Source organism: Pelophylax lessonae, assembly GCF_965119305.1.
Source record: "Pelophylax lessonae genome assembly, chromosome: 1".
Lineage (NCBI taxonomy): Eukaryota > Metazoa > Chordata > Amphibia > Anura > Ranidae > Pelophylax > Pelophylax lessonae.
The window spans coordinates 306367807-306392346 of NC_138768.1; the positions used below are offsets into that span (position 1 = coordinate 306367807).

Here is a 24540-nt window from a genome sequence, read left to right on the forward strand (position 1 = left end):
AAACAAATGGAAGATGAGAAAAATGGCTTCCTGGAACAATTAAAAGAGGAGGCGGAAGCAAAGAAAAACCTATCAGAGCAAGTCGCAACATTGCAAGCTCAGATAGCGGATATGAAAAAACGCATTGAAGAAAGCGTTGGTTCATTAGAGTGTGTTGAAGATGTGAAAAAGAAGTTTGATCAGATGCTTGGTGAGGAGAAAACTGTGTCTGCAAAATATGCAGAAGAACGCGACCGTGCAAAAACGGAGGCGCGTGATAACGAGAGCAAAGCCCTGTTCTTGGCTCGCTCCTTGGAGGAAGCTCTAGAGTGTAAAGTTGAACTAGAAAGAGTTAACCAACAGCTGTGTACAGAGATGGAAGATTTGGTCCGCTCCAAGGATGATGTTGTGAAAAGCGTTCAGGAGCTAGAAAAGTCTAAGCGAGCCTTAGAACAGCAAGTAGAAGAGATGAAGATTCCGTTGCAGGAACTGGAAGAGGAATTCCAGGCAACAGAGGATCTGTCCCAAAGAGGGGATAGTGTGCCTGATGCAGTTTTTAAAAGGATCAGTGTTTTGGGGTCTGTCCTGAGTGAGCCTCAGAAATGTGATGACATGTGGCTTGAATCACCCCTTTGGAATAAACCGTTCCTTCAAAAACTTCAAGCATTGGAAAATGTATCATTAGAACTTCAGCAAACAAAGGAGCTGAGTAAGAAATGTGGTGATTTCTCAGTTCAGGCTGAAAACCTAGTGGGGAAAACTAAGGCTGTTGGTGAAAACGTGAAGCAAATGAATAAGTGCCTTTCAGGGAGTGTTTCCAAAATGGAACTGGTGAAAGACGGGTGGCAGAAGTTTGATCGTGATCTTGAGATGCATTCCATGTGGAATTCAGATAGAGAAAAAGAACTAGGTGACCTTGAGCGGTCAAATAGTTCAGCAGAAAGTGCATTGAAGAAACCTGTAAAAGAATGTGTTGCAGTTCCATGCTTCTTCACTGATGCAGAGAGGAGGTCTATAATGGATACCACCCAGATCGCTGGGTTCAACTGTGTTGTTGCCTTTAACCCCTATGTTGGTGGAAGGAAAGTTGATGATGTTCTGGTTGGCTACTTCTGTGAAGAGTTTGGCAAGAAATATAAACTGAATATCAAATCAAATAGTAGGCCTTTACTGCGACTCGCTCAGGAGGGCGAAAAGTTTAAGAAGTTGATGAGTGCAAATGCTTCAGATCTGCCTATGAATATGAAATGTTTGGTGAATGATATTGATGTCTCTGGGAAAAGGAACAGGGGTCACTTTGAAGAAATGTGTGACAGCCTGTTGTCTCAATTGGAAAATCCTCTGCACAGCATCTTAGAGCAAGCAAAGCTCAAGAAGGAAGATCATTCCCTTTTACAACAAAAAGTCAATGATTGTGTACAGCTGTATGGAGAGGCAACTCAAGTCACAGAGGGATGTCAAGAGTCCCTACTTGGAACAAACCTTAGTGAAGCAAAGGTTCTCAAAGTTTTGTGGAAAACATTTATGGATTGCAGAGAGAGGCGTCTTAAGAATATTGAAGACATTAAGACTAGCCCAATTGAGTTGCCTATGGATCACGGTCCTCCATGGTGGATTGGACAGATGGTTATGAGGGACAAGCTGTCTGACATTTATGAGAAAGCTGTCAATGAAGATGACAGAAATGAGAAGGAGCAAAATGATGCCAAAAATGCAGTTGAAGAATGTGTATATGAGATGAGAGACAAACTGTGTGGCATTTATGAGAAATCCGTCAATGAAGATGACAAAACAGTTTCATCCGGAAGCTTGAGGATAATAGGAGGCTTATCAGTGAGTCAGCAGTGCCTGACACATGCGTGCCTGGAAATATGTGTCCCAACCCGAGGGTTGAAACAAGAGGGGGGGGTATGTGACAGGAAGTCAGGTAAATCTGGGAATGTAGTCACTGAGAGGAGACACATTCCCACCTGCTTTGAAAAGTTCACTAATTATTATAGGGTGTCGGCTGCCAAAGGCAGCAGGAAGGTGTAAAGAAGTTGAAAGGCCTTCAGCTGTTCAGAATGAGGAGATCAAGGCCTCTATAATTTGTCCAGAGAAAATCTATTGAGTGCTGCCTCCTGTCGCTGTGTGAGCTGGGAAGAGGAGGACAGACATACGTGTACCTCCCGACGCCGTGTGGGCATGGGAGAAGGACTGCTGCCGCCTGTCGCCGTGTGGGCTGGGAGAGGGGGACAGTCGGATGTGTGCCTCCCGACAAGCTGGTGAGCATGGGAGAAGACCCCCTAAAGCGATGTGAAGCTAAGGAGGGTAACCAAGTGTGAAGACGTCTCAAAGGTGAGGACATGGACTGTTTTGCTACGTGGAAAGAAAACAAAGGGACATGTTCCATGTGAAGAGTGTGAAGAGTAAAGGGACCTGTTAAATGAACTGTGTTCAATGTGAAGAGTCTGAAGAGTAAAGGGACCTGTTATAGATAAAACATGGACTGTTGAGTATCCGCTGTAGGATAAGAAAGTTTGCTCCAACAGTAGGTTGGAGACAGACACTTAGGCAGGTTCCAGTTGTGAGAAGGTAGCCGCCCAGAGAGGCAAGGATTTATTTTCTGTTTTATTTTATTTTGGATGTTTTGCTGCATACAGCCTGGTGAAGAAAACACCATTTAATAAACCACACTGTTTGTTTGCAAGCACTTGTCGGCTACCTCTCTGGGAAAACGCACCCCCCAAGGGGTCATCCACACCCGCCACCGAGCTAATCCCTTACAGGCTCCCACAAGGGTCCCTGATGTATCGGAGGTGGGTTTGCCAAGAGTTACTTTGTTTTATGCCTCTAATGAGAACCCTTGCATAGCAGGTGAAAAGGCTGGTAGTTTAACAAAGGGGTCATGGGACCAATATATGTAGACATTGTTCAAGGTTGAGATGCCCCTATTCCACAAGGGTTTGTTTTTATAAGGTCAAGAACAGAGTGGACTTCCTTGCGCTGTTTGGGTGCTATCTATGGGAAGGCCTGTAGTTCGAGCAGGGTCATGGATTTTTCGATTGGAACCCAGGGTTTTGATGGGAGATGGTGACACCAGTCGATAATTCTGGTAAAAGAATGCATGGTAATATAAGGCGATAACTGGGATATTTGCTCCCCCCCCCCCTTCCTTTTTGGATTGAGAGTATTCTTTGATTAAAGTGGTTATAAAGCCTTAAAGTGAAAATAAAGTCTTATTTTAAAAAACAAAACAAAAAAAAAAAACATGTTATACTTGGTTGGTTTTGCACAGAGTGGCCTGGATCCTCTTCTCGGGTCCCTCTTTTGTGCTCCTGGCCCCTCCCTCCTGTTGAGTGCCCCTACAGCAAGCAGCTTGCAATGGGTGTACCCAATCTGAGCCAGCAGACTAGGGGGGAAACCCACTCCTAGTCTGTCTGTGTCCATTCAGACAGAGCCGTGACCCGCCCCCACCCCCTCTGTCTCCTGACTGGCTGACTTTGACAGCAGCAAGAGCCAATCGTGAGAAGCTGCTGTCTCAGCCAATGAGGAGGGGAGTCCCAGGCAGCTGATAAATTCCTGCAACATTGCTGGATAAAGATGGGTTCAGGTTAGTATTAGGGGGGCTGGGGAGGCCAGCTGCACACAGAAGTTTGTTTTTTTTTTTTTCATGCATATAATGCATGGAGAAAAAAAAAAAACCTTCTGCCTTTACAATCCCTTTAAGGTTTTTTTTTTTTTTACCTTAATACATTTTGTAATAAGGATCTCCCCAGGCCCCACCTAAATACTTACCAGAGCCTGATCTCGATCCAGCACTGTGCACAAGAACAGTGGCTTTCTCTGCTCTGTCTCTCCTCACAGGGCAGCTTGATAGCAGCTGAAGCCATTGACTCAATTGACTCCTATGATGAGGAGCAAACCCTTGCTGTCTGTCAATGGATACAGCCAACGGGGCTTGGGAGCGATCAGGCATGAGTACCCTACTTAGCAAGCGACTTGCTGGGGGGGTACACAGAAGGGGGGACGAGCCAGGAGAGCTAGTTGGGGACCCCAGAAGATAAGGATTGGGAATGCTTTGTGCAAAACCCTTGCACAGAGCAGGTAAGTATAACATGTTATTTAACCACTTAAGGACCAGACAGTTTTTTCAAGTTAAAATCAGTATTTTTTTTCTAGAAAAATACGTAGAACCCCCAAACATATTATATATATTTATTATATATTTTTTTTTTTTTTAGCTGAGACCCTAGAGAATAAAATGGAGATTGTTGCAATACTTTGTCACACCGAATTTGCGAAGCTGTTTTACAAACGCAATTTTTAGGGAAAAAATACACTTTCTCTTTCGTTCACTGATGGACACAGCTCCATATCTTCTTAAACCCTTGGGCTTATGCTGCCCTCTCTTCAGAAGTAGGACTAGGCGGAAACAAATTTGGCTACGCTCTTGAGGCAGTCCCAGGGGGTATACCCTCACTTCCTGCTATAGGACTTCAGTATTTTATGCCTAGTCAGGAGTAAGGACCTGGCTCTCTGCTGTGATCTGCGGTTCTGCCATTTTTTCCTTTTTTAAATGGAATTTTTTTCTTCCTTTTTGTTGTTTTCTGTTCCTGTGTGAACTACAATCAATTCCGTTCCTGTGTGAACTACAATTACCAGCCGGACTGGGAGATGCACAGGATATCATAGATCCTTACAGTCTTCCCAGTCTGGCCTGCGAGCGCGATCCAACTATTAGCTCCGCGCGAGATTGGCCGCCTCAAAGCCCCACTGGACGGGGGCTGGTCGGCAAGTGAAACTCCTTGCAAGGACGTATAGCCCTGGTCATGACCAGAGTGACAACGTACCTCTGGCCACAGCTCCCCCATTCCAAGATGTCGTGGTAGACTGCCAGGAGTGGTGCCTGCTTGGTTCCTAGGTGTGGTGAGTAGTTTCCACCCTCTCTTCTCTGGGGAATGCTGGGGTGGACACGAGTCCTTCCTCAGGTTAGTAGGTCCCTTCTGTGCCCTTCCTTCCCTCATGAATTCCCCCCCTCCCTCACTGGCAGGGTTCCCCTGTAATGGTCATCCTCACCTACCCCCCTCTTCCCCCTTAGTCCCCCTTTGGGGTGCAGGGGCATTTTTGGGTGAGGGGGTGTCCCTTTTTGGTGATGGGCTGGAGGGCGGTGGGAGCACGCCGCCGGCGGCTCCTTTCTTGGTGTGCCTGCGGCAGTGGCTGTGCCGGGTGGGTCCCTGTAGGGGCCCCCCCCCCTGGTGGACTACAAGTACCTTGGGGTCCTGGTTGCCACTTGGCCCAGCCATTTTGCCGTAGATGCCTGTATTCAGCCTCGGCGGCCATGTTTGTGTAGCCCGGTGGCCATGTTTTTGGAGTTCCCCATTATAGTCAATGCAGCTTTTTCTTGAAGTCTGGAGCAGTGACGTATGGCGGGGGCCTCCAGTGACAGTGTCAGCGCTTCCTCTTCCTTTCTGAGTGCAGCGTGAGCAGGCAGTTTGGAGCTCTGTATCCAGTTCTGAGTGTATGGTGGTGAGTCCCTGCGGGTATACAACCCCTTCTCTGCTATAGCAGCACCAAACAAACTTTTTTTTCTTGTACATAGTGCAACCTCTGATTTAAATCATGGAGCACCTGGATCGTGTATCACCACCTGACCCACTCTCAGAAGCTGCGGGATCCTCTGGGTCGTAGTCTGCCCTGGTGGCCATGACAGCAGCCCTGCAGTCACTTGTGTCAAAGGTTGATATGGCCCTGCAAAAGCGGCCTGGCAAGAAGAGCCCCCGCCTTCACCTGCATCCTCCACCTGAGGTGGATTTGGCCACCGCGGACACGAGTCAACCCACTGGGTCTGCGTCCACGCACCGAGTGCTCTAACAGTGAGAATGACACTCCTTCCACTGCAGCCGTGCATGAAAAGGCCCTGGTGGAGGCACTGATTGTGTCAGTGCAGGAAACTAAGGTTGGAGGACTTAGCTGATGCTGAGTCAGTTAGGCCGGTGTAGTTTGGCACCCGCAGATCATCCAAGGTGACTAAGGTGTTTCTCTTTCCCGCCTATTTTGACTAGATTGTCGCTAGTCAGTGGTGATCCCCAAAACGCATGGTTCGAATACCTAAGCTTTTCGTTAGGAGATATTACTTTGAGGAGTCTCTCTTGAAGAAGCTGATGGTTGCACCGACGGACTCTCAGGATTCCAGGTTGAATAAGGCAACACTTTTACCGGTGAAGGATTCCCTGGCCTTTAAGGACCCCATGAACGAGAGCGGAGGCTCTGGTCCGATACCTTTTCACCATCGTGGGTTCAATTTTTAGGCTGGTGTTTGCTATCACCTTGATATCCCAGACTTTAACAGAATGGGCAAAAATTTTACGCCAGGCTCTGGAAGGGGATCAACATCCTCCTGAGCTGGCGGATCAGTTGATTCAGGGGCTACAGTACATCTGTGACGCATCCTTGAATGCGGCCCCTTTGGCTGGCAGAGCATCTGTGACAGCGGTGATCCTTTGCCGCATGATTTGGTGGAAGCACTAGTTTGCCGACCAGGCTTCTAAAAAGGTATTGACTGATCTCCCTTTTGTAAGAGATCGTTTGTTCGGTGCCTCTATGGAGGAGATCATTGAAGGTCTTATGGGAGGTAAGAGTACTTTGCTTCCGCAGGTTGCTAAGGGCAAGGAACTTCGTCGTAAACATGGTCCCTTTTTCTCGGCTCACAAGCGGCCATTTTGTCCGACTGGATCGCAGGACAAGGGTTCAGAATTCACCCATACCTTTGTGGGTGGCTCCAAGAGTCTCTGGACTGATGAATCAAAAGCGGGCTCTGTTGGTTCCGCAGACAAGCCTTCCTCAGCCTGAAGGGGCACCCTCACCCGTATCTGGGGTGGAGGAGGGGGGGGGGGGCGTTTTCATTTCCTTCCGGACCCGTGGACCTTGCTCATTCAGAACAAATGGGTCCACAAGTTATTTTGTTCCAGTTACAAGTTCCAGTTTTGGTTCTTTCGTTCCACCCTACGCCTGTCTTACAGGGCCATTACAGGGCAATGCAGGACCTGTTGGCACAAGGTGTTTATGTGCCGGTTTCAGAGTCAGAACGTTTTCAAGGCTTTAATTCAAATCTGTTTACTGTTACCAGGAAGGAAGGCAAGGTCTGCCCGATCTTGGACCTCAAGGCTCTGAACCACTTTGTGCGGGTTCAGAAATTTTGTATGGAGTCCATTCACACGGTTGTGGCGTTTCTTAATCAAGTGGATTTTCTGGCCTTTGTCGATATCAAGGACACTTACCTTCATATCCCAATATATGTCGGGCACTAGCGTTTTCTTTGCTTTTCCGTGGGCGAGGAGTACTATCAATTTGTGGCTTTACCCTTTTGGTCTCGCCTCAGCTCCTCGGGTGTTCACGAAAGTGTTGGCCCCCATGTTGGCCTTGCTCAGGCAGAAGCGCATTGCGGAGATGGGATACTTAGACGATCTGCTTCTGCTTGCAGTGTCTTCATCGGTTCTAGAAGTCTCTAAATCGACCCTGCAAGGGTTCAGCTGGACACTGAATTTTCAAAAATCAGCTCTGACTCCGTCCACCAAGCTGAACTACCTGGGCCTGACGCTGGTTTCAGCCTCGGCCCGGGGTTTCTTCCGCAGGTGAAACTGCTGAAGTTGCAGGATGTGATTCGGCTTCTGTTGTCCAACCATCGGCCGTGTTTCTAAGGACTTGCATGCAAGTGCTCGGTCTGATGGTTTCCACCTTCAAAGTTTGCTCAGTTCCATACCAGACCTCTGCAAAGGGAGATTCTTGCGAAATGGAACAAAGATCCTCAGTTGCTAGGATCTTGCGAAATGGAACAAGGATCAACAGCACCCCTGTTGAGCTGGGGTATGAGGGGGTCTCTGACCTGATGGCTCCGCTGTCCGGTGCTTTGTCTAGGGAAGTCCTTTCTCCCCCTGTATTGGACAGTGGTTTCCACGGATGCCAGCCTGTCTGGGTGGGGAGGTGTCTTGGGCATTTACTCGGCTCAAGGAGTTTGGACTCGGGAGGAGTCCAGTCTGCCGATCAACAACCTGGAGATTCGGGAGATCAGGCTTTGTCTGTCCCAGTGGACGGATCCCCTGCAGGGATGCCCGGTATGGGTAAAATCGGACAATGCCACGGCTATGGCATATGTCAATCGTCCAGGGGGCACAGGAAAGTGCCCTGGTGACCCGGGAAGTAGATGGCATCCTAAGGTGAGCAGAACGATCTGTTCCGGCCCTCTCTGCTGTGCACATTCCGAGGGTAGAGAATTGGCAGGCGGACTACCTCAGTCGGCAGATGTTGGATCAGGGAGAATGGTCTCTCCACCTGGAGGGGTTTCATCAACTCTGTCTCCGGTGGGGGACTCTGGATGTGGACCTGTTGGCCTCCCTTCTCAACAGCAAGGTGCAGAGGTTTGTGTCAAGGTCTCGGAATCCTCTGGCCGATGCCCTGGTGGCCCCTTGGGGTCAGTATCCTCTTATTTTTTTACGCTTTTCCTCCAATACGACGTCTGTTCGAGACTGCTATGCAGAATTGAGGTGGAAGGGATTCCAGTCATTCTGGTGGCACCAGACTGACCTTACCAGTCTTGGTACGCAGACCTCCTTGGGAACTTCCTCTCGGAGAGGATCTTCTGTCTCAAGGACTGATCTTCCATCCTGCTTTACGGTCGCTGGCTTTAACGGCATGGCTATTGAAAGCCAGGTGCTGAAGGACAGAGGGCTGTCAGTCGGTGATTCCTACGCTGTTGAAAGTTAGGAAATCTACTTCCAGGAAGGTTTATCATTGAGCTTGGAGGGCACACATTAGTTGGTGTGGGTCTCGGGGGGGTTCCTCCCCGTTCCTCCCCTTTCCTTTTCAGTGTCTCGTCTGCTGGAGTTCTTAAACTAGGTGTAGATCAACATTTAGCTCTGGGCACCATCAAGGGCCAGATTTCCGCCTTGGCCATATTTTTTCAAGGGCCGTTGGCTGCGAATTCCTTGGTTCACACTTTCGTGCAGGGGGTTCGTCATCTGGCTCCTCCGGTGAGACCCCTGGTACCTCCGTGGGATCTCAATTAGGTATTGTCGGTACTTCAAAAGCCTCCTTTTGAAAATATTTGTGAACTTCCCCTGCTCACTCTGTCACAGAAGGTGGCCGTTTTGGTGGCTATTACTTCTGCGCGTAGGATGTCGGAGTTGGCTGCTTTGTCCGGTCGGTCACCTTACCTGGTGGTTCACATGGACAATTTGGTGTTACGACCCTGTCAGGCATTCCTTCCTAAGGTCGTCTCGGGGTATAATTTAAATGAGGATATTGTGATGCAGTATTTGTGTCCTAAGCCGAAACAGCCTACAGAAATTTCCCTACACTCCAAGGTTAGTTCGGGTAATCAGAGTGTTCCTGGTGGCAACTGAGTCGTTTTGTAAATCAGATTTTGTTTGTCCTTTCGGATGGATCCGTAAGGGGCAGGCCGCATCTGTTGCGACCAGTTCCAGATGGATCAGACAGACGGTGGTGCATGCCTATTCTATTAACGGTCAGGTTCCTCCTTTCCCTGTCAAGGCGCATTCTACGAGGGCGCTTAGTGCCTCCTGGACCTTCCGTCATCAGGCGTCAGTGGTTCAGGTATGCAAGGCGGATATGTAGTCGTCTGTACACACATTCACAGTTTTTTCTATAAGGTGGATGTCCTTGCATCTGAGGATGCTGTGTTATGCCCCATACACACGTGCAGATTATCTGCAGACTTTTGTCTGCAGACTTACCAAAACCATATAATATGAGGTCAAACCTAAACACTTTCAATTTGTATGCAATCCGGCAGGCCCTTGCACTACATAGAAAAGGTAAGTCTGCAGACAAAAGTCTGCAGATTCTGCAGATAATCTGCACGTGTGTATGGGGCATTAGGCTGCAAAGTTTTGCAGGCTGCGATTGCAGAGGCTCCTGCTTCTTGAGGGTGTATTTTTTTTTTTTCCTGGTGGTGAGTCTCAGTTGTTCCTGGTTGATCTCCTGGTTTAACTGGTTGGCTATGTTTAGCCCTTGTTGGGAATTCTATCTATTGTGTTTTTCACACTCCCCATATTGACACTGCTTTGGGACGTTCCAAGGGTCTAAGAAGATATGGAGCTGTGTCCGTCAGTGAAAAAAGAGAGAAATGGATTTTCGTCTTACCGTAAAATCCTTTTTTCTGAGGTCCACTGATGGACACAGCACCTGCCCCTCTGTTGGATTAAGTTATGTATTCTTCTGACAATGCTTGTCACAAACTGAAGTCCTATAGTAGGAAGTGAGGGTATAGCCCCCTGGGACTGCCTTAGGGGTGTAGCCAAATTTGTTTATGCCTAGTCCTACTCCTGAAGAGAGCAGCAGCATAAGCCCAAGGGTCTAAGAAGATATGGAGCTGTGTCTGTCAGTGAACCTCAGAGAAAAGGATTTTAGGGTAAGACAAAAATCTATTTTTTTAAGTTAAAGAATAAGAAAACGGTAAAGTTTGCCCAATTATTTTCTGTAATGTGAAAGATAATGTTACGTGGAGTAAATAGACACCCAACATGTCATGCTTCAAAATAGCGCACGCTCGTGGAATGGCGACAAACATTGGTACTTAAAAATATCCATAGGCGATGCTTTAAAAATTTCTACAGGTTACCAGTTTAGAATTTCAGAGGAGGTCTAGGTCTAGAATTATTGCTCTCACTCTAATGATTGCGGCAATACCTCACATGTGTGGTTTGAACACCGTTTACATATGTGGACGTGACTTGCATATGCGTTCGCTTCTGCGTGCGAGCTTGAAGAGACGGGGCGCTTTAATTTTTTTTTCTTATTTATTTTACCTTTTTTTGTTTTTATGCTGTCCCTTTTAAAAAGAAAAATTATTAAATTTGATCACTTTTTATTCCTATTACAAGGAATGTACACATGCCTTCTAATAGAAATAAGCAGGACAGGTCCTCTTTAATGTGAGATCTGGGGGTCAAAAGACCTCAGATCTCACATCTACACTGAAAAGCAAAAAAAAAGGCTTTTTTTTTTGTATGGGAAAAAAAATGGGCCGTAGAAAGGACGCGACATATGACATCGCTCTGGTCCTCCAAGGCCATGGATTCAAGTGGGGGCCATCTTGCCCTCACTCGACTTCCTGCCTATGACACGAAAGGACCGGATCGTTTTCCCTGCTATTGATGGCTCTGGGAAGAGGCGGGAGGGGGCATCTCTCCCGCCGCCCATAAAAGTGATCCTGTGGCGAATCTGCCACTGGGACCACTTTTATGTGAAAGAGGACCGCTGCCCTGTATTTAACGTCAAAGTACAGACGTAAAACTGTGGCCGGTGGTCCGTAAGTGGTTAAATAAAAAAAGGCTTTAATATCACAATATTGCCCTTCTTTTTTTTTTTTTTGCCATTTTTCGCTTCGTTTTCACCTGGTGATCTGGCCAGAAATACACTTCCTGTATTAGTGTTCTTTCATACTGGAGGAAGATTTAGATACAGTAATACATTGAAGCCAAAATCCAGCTCACACTGCAGTTAAGCAGGCAGTTATAGCAAACAGTTTTTACATGAATAAATCAGATCATTGTAAGCAGCCCTGTCAATGGTAAATAGTTTGCCTCAAACTTCTAATATATTTGCAGAAGAGCTTATTCTGTTGAAAAACACACTTACTAACTGGATCACCAAAAGAAACTAAAAAGAAAACTATTGCAGCAATCATTGAAGAATTGGTAAGCTGCAATATAATTTCTCTCTCATTCATTGACAAAGCTCCTGATTTTCTTAACTGTTGGGTTATACTTCCGCCTACAGGAGTAGGACACTAGGCAGAAAAAAAGTCTGGCTATGCCTATGGGCTGTCCCAGGGGGTATATTCCCTCCCTCTGCTATAGGTACTCAGTTTTATTTCTGCCTAGTCAGGAGTAAGTTCCTTGCTGGGATCTCTGGTCCTGGCAATTTTTTTTTTCTAGATATAATTCTTTCTGCTGGATTTTTTCCTGTGAGATCTACAATCCACTGTCGAACTGGGTGACAGGCTGGATAATCTAGATCCAGTGGTCACCCCAGTCTGGCCAGCGAGAGTTAGTTCCGCTGCAAGTAAAATGCCTCATGTCGAACTCCTGGCCGACAGCCCCCCATTTAGATGGGGAGGGGCACTGTCTGGAGGGGTGCCCATCTGGTTCCTAGTATGGTGAGTAGCCGTTCTCCTCTCCTCCCCCTGGAAGGTTTTGGGTCGGACGTGGTCCCCTCCCTGGGACCATCGGACCGCCTTCTCATCAGGCACCCCCCCTTCATATGTCCCCCCCCAACCTACCCCCCTACTTTTATGCTTGGGTTGTGTGGGTGGTCTGGTCTACCTCCTGAGGTGGGGGCAGGGCACTGTGCTGGTGATGGGGGCTGGGGGATGCGCTGCCGGCGACCGGACGAATGGCTGTGCAGGGGGGGGGGGTTGCACCTGGTGGGAGCTCTTGCCAGTGCTCCCTGTCCTGCCTGGGCCTGTCTTTGAGGCCTAGGGATCCCTCCTGGGTCCCTGGGAGCCTTGTGGTGCTGCAGGGGGCCGCCATTTTGTTGTAGCCTGTGTGCTCAAATGCTCGGTGGCCATGTTTGTGTAGTCCAGCGGCCATTTTGTGTTGGTTTGCCATTGAAAATTGCGGCAGCCATGACTGTGGAACCCTGTGGGTGGCGGTGGGAACCCCTCCTCCTTCCCTGGTGCTGACTCCTGATCTATTTACTTCCTGATCGCTGCACATGGATCGCAGATTATCCTGGTGGCTGCGGGTGCCTGTTTCTGCTGGGTGGTGAGTCTGGTGGGGTCCTGTCCCTCTCTGCTAAGGATCGTTTGGTGCTTTGTGCCTGGCAACCCGATGGTGCTGCCAGTGCGGTGGGGGATGTCCCTTTGCAGCGTTTTGCACTTTTTGCAGAATCCCCCTGGTGACTCATGGAGTCCTTGGAGCACATCTTCCCATCTGATCGCCTCTCTGAGGCTGCAGGGCCCTTCGGGCCCCAACCATCCATCTATGCACTGACGGTGGTCCTGGAGTCCTTTGTGTCCCGGTTGGAGGTGGTTTTCAGGCGAAGGGCTTGCAAAAAGCGCCCCCCACCTTCCCCTGCCTCATCTGATTCGGTCGCCGCGGACGTGGGTCACCCTGCTGGGTCTTCGACCAATGCGCCCCGAATTCTCTGATATTGCGGATCATTCCTCCACATCTGCAACTGCGCATGAAAAGGTGCTGGTGGAAGCACTGATTGTATCTGTGCGTGAGCCGTTAAAAATGGGGATGCAGCTGCGACGGAGGCACAGGTTCCCTTTAGCACTCACAAGCCATCTAGAGTGGCAAAGGTGTTCCCTTTCCCTGCCTATTTTGACAGAATTGTCGCTAAAGAGTGGGGATGACCAAAGTGTCCTCTCGGGGTCCCTAAGCGATTTTCTAGGCGATACCGCTATGAGGAGTCCCTTCTTAAGAAGTTGACTGTTGCACCAGTGGTGGACCCTCTAATTTCCAGATTAAACAAGGCAACCATGATTCCAGTTGAAGAGTCCCCGGCCTTTACGGATCTGGCTGACAGGAAGGCTGAGGCTGTGGCCCGCAATATGTACATTCTGTCTGGTTTGGCACTGAGGTCGGTATTCACTATTGCCCTGGTGTCGCAAACTCTGACTGAGTGGGCTAAGCTCTTACGCCGTGACCTGGAGGGAGAACGGCTCCCCCCTGTCTTTGCTAAGCTGGCAAGCCAGCTGGTCTAGGGGCTTCAGTTTATCTGTGATGCCTCTTTGGATGCGGCTCCCCTAGTGGCTCGTCTCTGTTTTGGCAGTGGTCCTTCGGCGTGTCTTTTGGCTCAAATGCTGGCCTGCGGACCAGACTTTGAAAAAGGTCTCGACTTATCTTCCCTTTCAGGGAGATCGTCTGTTTGGAGCTACCCTGGATGACATCATAAAAGGCTCACAGGGGGAAAGAGTACTTTCCTTCTGCAAACCACTAAGGGCAAGGACCCTCCTCATAGACATAGGCCTTCCTTCTCAGCTCATACGTTTTTTGGTCCCTCAGGGTCGATTGACAAGGGCTCGGATCCTTTCAGGGCCTCCTCTGGAGGATCCAAACTAACCTGGTCTAGCAAGCTGAGGGACAAGGCTCCTTCAGCATGAAGGTGCGCCCTCACCCATATCAGGGGTGGGGGGACGACTCCGCTTGTTTCTGGACCCGTGAACTTCCCTGGTACGAGACAAGAGGGTCCACAAAGTCATTCAGTCTGTTCAGATCGAGTTTCTCTCTTGTCCCCAGCAAGGTTCTTTCCTTTCAACTTGCTCCTGTCCCTGGACTGCTTACAGGGTCTGTTTGGGGTGGTACAAGATCTGTTACATCAAGGGGTGATTGTCACAGTTCCGACTTTGGAATGTTTTCAGGTTTTTTACTCAAACCTGTATACTGTTCACAGAAAGGAAGGCAAAGTGCGTCCAATCCCTGACCTCAAGGCGCTGAACTGCTTTGTGCGGGTCCAGTAGTTCAGAATGGAATCCATTCGAACAACGGTGGCATCCCGGCATTAGGGGGATTTCCTCGCCTGTATCGATATCAAGATTACCTACCTTCACATTACAATATGTGCCAGCCACCAGCGTTTTCTTCACTTTGCTGTGGGAGAGGAGCATTATCACTTTCTGCTCCTCGGGTCTTCACAAAAGTGTTAGCCCCAATACTAGCGTTGTTACGCCAATGGGGGATCGCAGTACCTGGCTACTTGGACGACCTTCTTCTGCAAGCGGAGTCTCTTACTGCTCTGATGGAAAACCTGGAGATCACCAAACAAGCTCTGAGGAAGTCTGCTCTGGTTCCGTCCAGAAAGCTGGACTATCTGGGTCTGACTCTGGACTCGGCCTTAGCCAGAAGTGGGCTCCTTCCTTTGGACAAGTTCCAGAAATTGCAGGCTGCAATTCGTCTTCTGCTGTCCAGCAGATGGTTATCCCTCTGGACTTGCATGTGGGTGCTGGGCCTTATGGTGTCTACCTTTTTGAGGCGGTTCCGTTTACACAGTTCTATACAAGGTTCCTGCAAACAGAGATTCTGGCCAAAAGGGACAAGACTCCCCAGTCTCTACACAATCAGATCCGGCTGAGCTGGGGATCAAAGGAGTCCCTGATATGGTGACTTAATTCTCCGGCCCTTCAGCTGGGCAAATCCTTCCTCCCCTTGTATTGGACAGTGGTCACCATGGAGAACTTCGAGCAATCAGAATGGGCCTGGACCATTGGCCGGATCATCTTCAGGGATGTCCAGTGTGCATTCAATCAGACAATGCCACAGCTGTGGGTTATGTCAATCACCAGGGGGGCACAAGAAGTGTCCTGGCGGCTCTGGAGGTAGCCGGCATTCTAGGCGGGCAGAACAATTCGTTCCAGCCCTCTCCGCTGTACACATTCCCGGGGTGGAAAACTGGCAGACGGATTATCGGCGTTGGACCAAGGGGAGTGGTCCCTTCATCCGGAAGTGTTTAATCTGTTGTCTTTCCACTGGGGCATCCCCAAGGTGGATCTGTTGGCATCTCGGCTCAATAGAAAGGTGTAGAGGTTTGTGGCTCGGTCAAGGGATCTTCTGGCGGATGCCACAGACACGCTGGTGGCCCCATGGGATCAGTATCGTCTGATTTACGCCTTCCCTCCTCTCAAGCTTCTGCCAAGACTTCTATGCAGGATGGAGGCAGAAGGGATTCCGGTCATATTCGTTTGCTCTGGAGTGGCCTTGCCGGGCTTGGTACGCCGATCTGGTGTGGCTGGTCACCGACGTTCCTTGGAGGCCTCCTCTCGGAGGATCTGCTGCCCCAAGGACCAATCTTCAATCCTGCTTTACAGTCGCTGGCTTTAATGGCTTGGCTGTTGAACGCCAGGTGCTGATGGATAGAGGTTTGTCTGCGTCAGTGATTCCAACGCTGTTAAAAGCTAGAAAATCTACCTCTACAAATCTACATGGTGAAGAGGGGAAAAAGGGGGCAGCCTTGCTGAGTACCATAGTTGATGGGAAACCTAAGAAACAAAACTATTCTGGCCAGTGTAAAAAATGTCAGGGATCCGATCTGTCTGCCGCAATGTTGCAGTCCCACTGAAAATCACAGCTCGCCGCCATTACTAGTCAAAAAATAAAATAAAAATGACATAAATTTTTCCCTATTTTTTAGACTCGATAACTTTGGCCCAAACCAATCAAAATACGCTTATTGTGATTTTTTTCCCCCCCAAAAATATGTTGCAGAAAACAAATTGGCCTAAAATAATGAAAAAATTCGATTTTCAAGTTTTTCTTTTCTTTTTTTTTTTTTTGGGAATGTTATATAGCAGAATGTAAAAAATATATATATATTTTTTTTTTCAGAATTGTCGCTGTTTTTTTGTTTATAGCACAAAAAATAAAAATCGCACAGGTGATCCAATTACCACCAAAAGAAAGCTTTTTGTGGGAAAAAGGACATCAATTTTATTTGGATACAGCGTCGCATGATCATGCAATTGTCGGTTAAAGTAACGCAGTGCTGAATCGCAAAAAATGGCCTGGTCATTAAGGGGGCAAATCTTTCCGGTCCAGAACTGGTTAAAGAAAAGAAAATGCATAAACGGTGGTTCTGAATTGAGTTCACTAGCTGTTACACACAATGCATTTCCATCTTTCTCTTGTGTTCACAGTTTTCTAATTGCAGGCTGCTCTCTTGTGTGTTTGCAATGATTAGTGAAGGCATTGCAAATGGAATATGCGGTTTATCTAGGGATTTTATCTTTATTGGAGTCCTCTCTAATGCCCGAGTGCACATGTGTCAAACTCAAGGCCGGTGCCCTTGCACCTTTCCTGCAGCTGCAGCACACCCCTGGACTCCGCCTCAACCTGGTTTCAGCAGTCGGCAGCAGAGAGCAGGATAGAACTCCTCTTACAGATCCAGAGCCTCTCTGTGCACCTGCATTACCCCCTCATTTGTCTCCACTGTTCCCAGCATTCAGCTGACTCCAGCCCTCCTCAGGTCCTCCTGCAGAACCTGGACTTTCTGCTTCCCAGCTCCATCCCCCCTCTTCTTCCTGGCAGCAGCATAGGATGCACTGTGATGTAAGCAAGGGTGGGGGACTCTTGACATCTGATGTGAAAGGGGGGTACTGTGCTCTGCATACAATCGGCCCTTTGAGGGCAACCATAATTCTGATGCGGCCTGTGATGAATTTGAGTTTGACACCCCTGCTCTTCCCTAGTGTGAGTGAAGCTGTACTCCCAACCTCAAGCCCATAGATCTAGTTACCTGTTCGGGCTCCTGTCGACAGGTGTTGTTGTTTTTGTGCATTTGACGTGTTTGGAATGCACGTCAAACACAGGCAAACAAAGTCAGTTTAGAGACTGCTTTTGACTTGTTTTACATTGAGCTGCATTTAATTGGGGCCAGGGGAGGGCTGGGAAGGGGGGGCAGGGTGGCAATTGCCCCCCGGGCTGCTCTGATGCAAAAAGGCCACCCTCGGGGCTGGATGAATGTAGGGGCCAGATGCTGTATACAGCTGCTGGTCGCCGCTACACAATGTTATATTTGTAGAGCTGCAGCGGAGCGGTATGAGTGTGCAGAGTACGCTCCTGCACCCAGCTAGCACAATACTAACACAGTCACTTCCCTGTAAGGCCGAGTGATCTCCTCCCAACAGGAGCTTTCTAGGCCCCCGCCTGGTGTGATGTCATGTATTTCTGTTAAACCTCCTTTGCTGCTATTAACATTAAATTATGTTACCACATTGCATCATGTTTGTCTTTCTTCATAACATCAATATCCATTATAAAACCAGGTGGGCATGGATGGCGAGCTGATTCGATAGTTCAACGAGCCACTTAACTGGACTTGCCCCCCAGGCCTAAGGTTGCCAGCCCTCCCCTGATTGGGGCACAGCATGACCAACTCTGTATATAGTCTTGACAATCTTTTTATCTATAAATATATATATATGAATTATTTTTGACTTCCTAGCCCCAGGGGAGCATATCATTTGCGCATTAGCAGCTCTCTGACTTATGACACCTTGTATGGTCAAGTACCTGTGACTCTATTTATAAGGGCTCGTTTACTCCAGGTGTGGTTTGAGAATGCATGCACAATTGCAGGTGTTTCCATACCACACAAAAATACGCTGCCCTTTTGCAGACATGCACAGGTGATGTTAACCACCCAGAGGCGACTAGCAAACGCTTGTGATCGCGCCTGCCAAAAATGCATGGTACTGCCGTACCATGCCTTTTGGTATGGTGCACTTGTAAAAATCCCCTTACCTAATGAACTTTAGTGTGTTTTTTTGCACATAAGGCAGCCCATTGAAATGAATGGGCTTCCCTAAAACCCGTCGCAAAAAAAACGCACTTCCTGGTGTGAACAAGGTTTTAGGGTGGTCTTGCATGTTATAGATGCTCAGTTTACTGTGATGGATGGAATATTTTATCTCATTAAAGAGTTACCGTACGTTTGCCTTTTACAGAAAAGATTTAAATGTGAGCTAACACCAAGCCCCTTCCTTCACCACCCCTAGTCCCTGCTGTACCTACCTTCACTGATCCTGAGCTCCTGCAGTCAGCCCAGCATTCCAGTGATTTGCAGTCCCTGCTGTTCTCCCTCTTCTCCATCCGCCAGGACTGACCAGATGGATTCTGATTGGTCAGCGCCATCCATGTGAATGGAACAGAATGCAGGCAGTGTGCGTTTTGAGTCCCCTTTGTGATAGAAAAAAAAAAAAAAATTGTGAAAAAAAGTAGTTGGACTTGAACCCCCCCCCCAAAAAATTGAGACCCAACCGCATACACGCATATACTCATTTACACACACACATAACACCTATGTGCATAAATGTAAATTGTGCTACAGATCTTGCATATCGCTGTGCACGCCAGAGTGAAAGGAACAATTCTAGGGCCATTAGTCACAGCTAACTCCAAACTGATGATCTGTAGAGGCTTTTAAAGCATCACCTGTAGAAAATTTAGGGTACAAATGTTTATTACCGTTTCACAGGCACATGCAATTTTAAGGCTTCCATTTTTTGCTAAAAAAACCCTCATCTTTTATGTTTAGAAAAATTGGGTAATATATGGTTTTTGTGCCCTAAAATTACCTTTGTGTATTTTTTTTCTTACAAATTTGTGCTTGATTAATCATTGGGCTAATATCATGTATAACATAAAATTGGAACTACCATCATTTTATTCTCTAGGGTCTCTACCTTCAGAAAGTATATAATATTTTGTGGATTTCTAGTAATCTTCAGGCCTAAAATTATTTAAATGTGCGAAAAACATGGCTCTGGCAGCAGATATAATAATACAGAAACTAAATCGGGATAAAGTATACATGTAAAGCTTTAGACAAACTTTCCCAAATCGTCTTTCAGGACAGCACCTGGAGAGAGCGCAGCTCCACCCAATTTCCCAGGAAATACTGCAGTTACCACTTTGAAGCCTAGACCCTTCCGCCATGGCCTCAGTTGTAGTGTTTCCTCCGACATGGTGGAAGCGCTGCAGGGGACCAAGGGTGTGCTACGCTCTCTCCAGGTGGGGAAGAGTAAAGGGCATACCTGTATGCTTAGTTTTTTCTCTAGGGCCATGCCAGCACCCCCCCCCCTGACGGGAGGGGGGTGTTCTGGAGTCTTCTCTCCTTCGAGCCCCGCGACGGCAAGGCCGCCGGAGGGTGTGGGTCTTGGGGCGTGGGCTCCGGCAGGCGCAGTTCTCGTGTGGCAGGTTCCTCACTTGTTTCGGGTGGTGGGCGAATTTCCAGGGGGACGGGACTTCCAGCGGTGCACGGTGGCTTTCTGGTTCCGGCCGCTGGAACGCAGGGGGGAGGAGGCAGCCCCTGCTGGTGTATTTCTGGGTCTTGCAGCGGCGAAAGGAATTTTGAAAAAAGAACTGCTGGACGCCTGCTGAGCCCTCTGCAGCAATGGATCCAGGGGAACAGCGGTGGTGGCAGGAGCCACAAACACCAGCCAGACCCAGCTAGGCAAGGAAGAGGTCTGACTGATTATGCTTGGTCTATGTTATTCCCTGTCTTTCCCTTCCCTTAGGGGGGAGGTGGGGAGCCTGCACCACACTCCAGAGTGTCTAACTTAGGAGTGTGATTAGGATAGTGATTTTTGTGGTGTATTTTTTGTTCTCGCTATCTATTTTTTCAGGAAGTCTGCTAGGGTCGAGACCTGTTTGGGATGTTATGTTTGTTCATGGTTGTTTGGTGTCTTTCAGGCTAAAGCCAAAGAAAAGATCAAACATCCCCCCCCCTCACCTTCTTTTTCCAAGAAAAAATGTCCCTCCTGTAAAAGCATGCTTGGGGACGCTTAAGCCAAGCCTTTATGTAAGGCCTGTATAGTGGATTTAGTCAGAGGAGACATCTTCTACGACTTCTTCTGCCCAACCTAGTGAGCTTCTCCCTTCTTTCCAGAAAGAGTTGGCGGCAACTTTTCAATCTTTCCGGTCCTATTTGGATAAACGTCCGGTAGCGCAAACTAGTGGTAATCCACCAGCTAGTCCACGTCCCTCCACTTCTGCCCCTAGAGACAGTGATTCAGAGGAGCAGGGGGGAAGTGTTTCTCCAGGATCAGACGAAGAAGAAGGTGTCTTCTTCACGTTACAGACTGTCCCTGCAAGAGGTGGACAACCATTTAAAGACCATTCATACTACCTTAGACATCAAAGAGGATAAAGCGCAGTTATCTCTGCATGATAAGATGTATCAGGGTATGGGTGAAGTTAAGCATCAAGTATTCCCAGGTCACTGGGTACTGTCAGAGGCTGTAAAAAGGGAATGGAAGGATCCAGAGAGGGCCCCTTTTTTTGCTCGATCACTAAAGAGGTTCCCTTTTTGATGAGGATAGTGCCCAGGTTTCAAACAAGAGGCCCAAACTCGATGCGGCTTTATCCCACGTTTCACAAATAACAGATCTAGCGTTTGAGGATATGGGAGTCCTGAAGGACACCATGGATAAGAGAGCTGATTCCCTGTTAAAAAAGGCCAAGGACTCCACGCTAGCTAGCCTTAAACGGGCGATGGCTTCTACTGTAGTAGCCAGGGATCTGGACCATTGGCTAGAACTGAAGGGACATGTAGAGGCAGGGACCCCTCGTAAGGATCTGCTGGACACTTTTACAGTCTTACAGAAATCAGTTGGATACATGGCAGATGCCTCTGCAGAATCTGTAAGATTGTCTGCAAGATCTTCGGCCCTTGTAAACTCGGCATGTAGGGCGTTGTGGGTCAAGACATGGTCAGGGGATTCAGCCTCCAAGATGAAGCTGTGTGGCATTACTTTCGAGGGGGATCTTGTGTTTGGCCCTGATCTTGAGGCCGTTTTAGATGGGACGTCTGACAAGAAAAAGGCCTTTCCAGCCAAAAACAAGGTAACAGACCCAGGATGCTAAGGGAGCAGGATACATGGAGGTCTCAGAGGGGTAGAGGTAGAACAGAAGTTCTGTTCTGGCCTCCCAGTCAACCCCCAAGAGTCAGTGACAGTTTTCCAACTGTGGGAGGAAGACTTCAGGCCTTTTTTCCACAGTGAAAAACAGCGACGTCCAGTCAGTTCGTCCTCCAGGTGATCTCACTGAGCTACAGACTGGAATTCTGCCAAATCATTTTTATGTTACTCAGTTTTCCAGAGATCAGGAGAAATCTTGGGAAATGACGTCCCTCCTGCAAGAACTTCAGCAGCAGCAGGTTATCATTCCAGTTCCCCAGGAAGAGTTAGGACTGGGATTCTATTCTCACAAATTCCTAGTCAGAAAGTCTTCGGGGAAATTTTGGTTAATTTTGAATCTAAAAATTTTAAACAGATCCATTTGGTACAGGAAGTTCCGAATGGATACGATTTTTTCTGTGAGGAGACTTCTCTCTGCAAGGTGCTTCCTAGCGTCCATAGACCTGAGGGATGCTTACCTGCATGTCCATAGCGCCAACGTTGAAAACGTTTTTGCGGTTGCCGATCAGGGTGGGGAGGGAGTTCGCACCTCCAGTTCAGAGCCCTTCTGTTCGGGCTGTCTTTTTCCCCAAGGATCTTCACGAAGTTTATGGCAGAAGCTTTGGCACTCCTCAGGTTGGGGGGGAAAGTGTCGATTGTGCCATATCTGGACAATCTCCTCTTATTTGCCAACACAAAAGAGCTTTTGTGGAGGGATCTAAGAAGGACAGAGAGCCACCTGGAAAGTCTGGGCTGACTCCTAAACAGAGAAAAGTCAAACCTGGTCTCTTCCCAGATAATAAGTTTTTTGGGTTACACCATCGACTGTTCAGAAGAAAATCTTTCTCCCAGACGAAAAGATAATAAAGGTCCAAAATGCTGTGAAGAATGTCCAGAAAAACTTCTCAATTTCAATTCGGGCAGCTAGGTCAACCTTACGCCTTCTTACGGCCTCAAACCCTGCTGTCCAGTGGGCCCCCCTCCATTCAAGGTGTCTCCAGCAGTCAATTCTGCAGAGTTAATTCTGCGGGGAGTCACTAGAAAGGCAAATCTTAATCCCCTCTGGGGTCAAGAGAATGTTATTGTGGTGGCCAAAAGTGACAAATCTAAGCAAGGGCCTTTTCTGGACTTTTCCAGCTGCAAAGAGATTGACAACGGACGCAAGCTCCTGGGGTTGAGGTGCTCATTTCGAGGGCCGGATTGCTCAGGAGTCACAGACAAGCAGGGAAGCCAATTGGAGGGAGCTGAGGGCTCTCCTCTTGAGGCTTTGGTCTTTCAGAGAGATGGTCCAGGGGCATCACATTCAGATATTATCCCACAATTCTACGGCAGTAGCCTACATTTCAAAACCGGAGGGCACAAGGAGCAGGATTTTTCTGACCTCAGCGCTACAGAGCTTGACATGGGCAGAAGTCCATCTGGCTTCTTTGACAGTTCTACATCTCAAAAGAAGCTTAAATCAGGTAGCAGACTTCCTAAGCAGGAAGAGGATGCAGGTATCAGTGGTGCCTGAATGCGGAGATCTTCCAGATAGTGGACAGATGGGGAAGGTCGCAGGTGGATCTATTTACTTCTCAAGCGAATGCAAGGGTACTGGTTTTCTTCTCTCTAAACAGGCAGGACCAAGCGGAGGGTCTGGATGCTCTAGCCCAGCCTTGCACCTTCTGCTTGTGTTATGTTTTTCCCCCCTTTCCAGATGATTCCTCTGGTGCTAAGAAAATTTACAGGAAGAAGCCACAAAGCTGATTCTGGTGGCCCCTACTGGTCCAAGAGAGCTTTGTTCTCGACCCCCTGCTGAGTTAAGCAGCAGAACCACATTGGTTGCTGCCCCCACAAGAGGATCTGCTGAGCCAGGGTTCCCTATTTCATCCCAATATAGGTCAGCTCAGACTAGCAGCCTGGTTACTGAGGAGCAGATTCTGAAAAGGAAGGGTTTATCAGACGGTTTAATTTCTGCTCTGCTAAAGAGCAGGAAAAAGGTCACTAGAGCTTCAAGATATGAAATGCTTCAACTTCTGGTGCACCTCAAAAAATTTGGGTCCCGGGGAGGGAATTTCTGTCCTTGAATTTCTCTATGATGGAATGGAGAAGGGGTTGGCAGCCAGTACCTTGGGTGTCCAGGTGGCTGCTTTATCTGTGATCCTAGAGAGACAATTATCTCAGGAACCTTTTAATCATTAGGTTTTTCAGGGCGGTGGCCAGGGCCAGACCCATATCATTTAAATTTTTTTCCCAAGTGGGATTTGTCCGTTCTACAAGCGCTGACTAAGAAGCCTTTGGAACCGATTAGAGACTGGACGTTAAAAGTAAGCTCGTTAGTGGCAGTGACTTCAGCTAGGAGGATCAGTGAACTGCAGGCTTTGTCTATCATTGAGCCTTTCTTGACGGTGTTCCCAGACCAGATAGTTCTGAGGACAGATCCAGGTTTCTTGCCAAAGGTCTCCTCGTTTTTTCATAGATCCCAGGGAATAATTCTGCCCACGTTCTGTCTGTCACCATCTGGTTCTAAGGAAAGAGCTTTTCACAGTTTGGACGTAAGAAGAGTGAAGTGTTACATTATCTGGAGATCAGAGTTTAGAAAATCAGACTCTTTGTTTATACTGTTTTCAGGGCTGCGGAAAGGCTTAGGGGCTTCTAGAAATGCTATAGCCAGGTGGCTTCGGTTTGCCATTAGAGAATTTTATATGGCCTCAGGAGTGGATCCTCCCGTTTGTGTTGTGGCCCATTCAACCAAAGCGATAGCAACTTCCTGGGTAGAACGAGCAGGTGCTTCTCCAGAGCAAATCTGCTAAGCAGCTACTTGGACGAGTTTTTTTACGTTCGCCCACCGTTACAGGATAGATTTGCTTTCAGCAACGGAGCAATCTTTTGGCAGGAAGGTCCCACCCTAGAGCAAGTATTTGCTTATCATCTCCAGGTGCTGTCCTGAAAGACTATTTCGGAAAACCTTAGTTAGACTTACCGGTAACGGTATTTCTAGGAGTCTTTCAGGACAGCGCCTATTACCCTCCCTTGATTGTATTTTACTGTGGTGGTGTTGCCATTTTGTTTATATTTTTCAGCATGGCTGGAGGTACTCGATAACAACTGAAGCCATGGTGGAAGGGTCTGGGGTTTAAAGTGGTGACTGCAATGTTTCCTGGGAAATTGGGTGGAGCTGCGCT

The 24540-nt window shown here is 48.1% G+C and overlaps 1 protein-coding gene across 2 annotated transcripts in view; it reads left to right on the forward strand.

Annotated features, from left to right (window-relative positions):
- Positions 1-24540, forward strand: part of RASAL1 (RAS protein activator like 1) — a 262021-nt gene that overhangs the window by 17425 nt on the left and 220056 nt on the right. The gene's annotated exons all lie outside the window — the stretch shown is intronic.